This window comes from Natator depressus, chromosome 28, assembly GCF_965152275.1.
Source record: "Natator depressus isolate rNatDep1 chromosome 28, rNatDep2.hap1, whole genome shotgun sequence".
Classification (NCBI taxonomy): Eukaryota; Metazoa; Chordata; order Testudines; family Cheloniidae; genus Natator; species Natator depressus.
In genome coordinates this window covers 10,613,179-10,615,678 of record NC_134261.1, presented here as the reverse complement: position 1 = coordinate 10,615,678, position 2,500 = coordinate 10,613,179, and the positions used below count along the sequence as shown (strand labels likewise).

The window sequence follows — 2,500 nt, the reverse complement described above, 5'->3', positions numbered from 1 at the left end:
CTGGTGGCCGGAGGAGAATTAAGCCCGGAGCCCGGGGCAGGGCGACCCCGGACGGACGGGGGTCCGCCTGGCCCCTGCCCGCGGGGGCAGGCTCCGGGTTGACCTGGTGGCCGGACGGGAATTAAGCCCGGAGCCCGGGGCAGGGCGACCCCGGACGGACGGGGGTCCGCCTGGCCCCTGCCCGCGGGGGCAGGCTCCGGGTTGACCTGGTGGCCGGACGGGAATTAAGCCCGGAGCCCGGGGCAGGGCGACCCCGGACGGACGGGGCTCCGCCGGCCCCTGCCCGCGGGGGCAGGCTCCGGGTTGACCTGGTGGCCGGACGGGGATTAAGCCCGGAGCCCGGGGCAGGGCGACCCCGGACGGACGGGGCTCCGCCGGCCCCTGCCCGCGGGGGCAGGCTCCGGGTTGACCTGGTGGCCGGAGGAGAATTAAGCCCGGAGCCCGGGGCAGGGCGACCCCGGACGGACGGGGGTCCGCCTGGCCCCTGCCCGCGGGGGCAGGCTCCGGGTTGACCTGGTGGCCGGACGGGGATTAAGCCCGGAGCCCGGGGCAGGGCGACCCCGGACGGACGGGGGTCCGCCGGCCCCTGCCCGCGGGGGCAGGCTCCGGGTTGACCTGGTGGCCGGAGGAGAATTAAGCCCGGAGCCCGGGGCAGGGCGACCCCGGACGGACGGGGGTCCGCCTGGCCCCTGCCCGCGGGGGCAGGCTCCGGGTTGACCTGGTGGCCGGAGGAGAATTAAGCCCGGAGCCCGGGGCAGGGCGACCCCGGACGGACGGGGCTCCGCCGGCCCCTGCCCGTGGGGGCAGGCTCCGGGTTGACCTGGTGGCCGGACGGGGAATAAGCCCGGAGCCCGGGGCAGGGCGACCCCGGACGGACGGGGGTCCGCCGGCCCCTGCCCGCGGGGGCAGGCTCCGGGTTGACCTGGTGGCCGCTCGGGACTTAAGCCCGGAGCCCGGGGCAGGGCGACCCCGGACGGACGGGGGTATGCCGGCCCCTGCCCGCGGGGGCAGGCTCCGGGTTGACCTGGTGGCCGGTTTGCTTTCGGGCCACCAGGTCAACCCGCTGCCTGTATGGGGTTGACCTGGTGGCCGCTTTCCTTCCCGGCCACCAGGTCAACCCGCTGAATGTATGGGGTTGACCTGCTGGCCGCTTTCCTTCCCGGCCACCAGGTCAACCCGCTGAATGTATGGGGTTGACCTGCTGGCCGCTTTCCTTCCCGGCCACCAGGTCAACCCGCTGAAAGTATGGGGTTGACCTGGTGGCCGCTTTCCTTCCCGGCCACCAGGTCAACCCGCTGAAAGTATGGGGTTGACCTGGTGGCCGCTTTCCTTCCCGGCCACCAGGTCAACCCGCTGCCGGCATGGGGTTGACCTGCTGGCCGCAGAGGGGCAGGCTCCGGGTTGACCTGGTGGCCGGACGGGGATTAAGCCCCGGCTCGGAGCAGGGCAAGCCCGGGCGGAGGGGGGTCCGCTTGGCCCCTGCCCGCGGGGGCAGGCTCCGGGTTGACCTGGTGGCCGGTTTGCTTTCGGGCCACCAGGTCAACCCGCTGCCTGTATGGGGTTGACCTGGTGGCCGCTTTCCTTCCCGGCCACCAGGTCAACCCGCTGAATGTATGGGGTTGACCTGCTGGCCGCTTTCCTTCCCGGCCACCAGGTCAACCCGCTGAATGTATGGGGTTGACCTGCTGGCCGCTTTCCTTCCCGGCCACCAGGTCAACCCGCTGAATGTATGGGGTTGACCTGCTGGCCGCTTTCCTTCCCGGCCACCAGGTCAACCCGCTGAATGTATGGGGTTGACCTGCTGGCCGCTTTCCTTCCCGGCCACCAGGTCAACCCGCTGAAAGTATGGGGTTGACCTGCTGGCCGCTTTCCTTCCCGTCCACCAGGTCAACCCGCTGAATGTATGGGGTTGACCTGCTGGCCGCTCTGCTTCCCGGCCACCAGGTCAACCCCCTGCCGGTATGGGGTTGACCTGCTGGCCGCAGAGGGGCAGGCTCCGGGTTGACCTGGTGGCCGGCAGGGACTTAAGCCCCAGGGCCCCTGGCAGGGCGACCCTGCCCTTGTTCCCCAGAAAAGGAGAGAGCTGGCTCGCAGCGGGAAAAGCTGCCTACGGCACCTGGGATTCCCAGGCGGTCACCCATCCAAGTACTAGCCAGGCCCGGGACGGTTTACCTTCCGAGATCGGACGGGATCGGGGGCCTTCCGTCCGGTATGGCCGTAGGCACTCGGCTCCGGTCCGCCTCGTCCCCTTTCCCTTACTGACTCCCCTGCCTCGGGTGGGCCCGATCCTTTTTTCCGTTTTTTTTTTTTCGCTCCGGAGGCTTCATGAGCCCCCCCCAACACCCCTTTGGGGGTCGGTGAAAATTTTTTTTTCAGACTTCCAGGGGCCCGATCCTGGCCGCGGGCACCCGGCTCCGGGCACCCGGCTCCGGGCCGCCTCGTCCCCTTTCCCTTACTGACTCCGCTGCCTCGGGTGGGCCCGATCCTTTTTTCCGTTTTT

General features: G+C 70.6%; 1 non-coding gene across 1 annotated transcript; it reads right to left on the bottom strand.

The window, feature by feature from the left end:
• Nucleotides 1–2,104: 2,104 nt before the first annotated feature.
• Nucleotides 2,105–2,223, bottom strand: LOC141979768 (5S ribosomal RNA). Its single transcript, XR_012637160.1, has one exon. It is a non-coding gene; the product is annotated as a 5S ribosomal RNA (ribosomal RNA).
• Nucleotides 2,224–2,500: the final 277 nt, after the last annotated feature.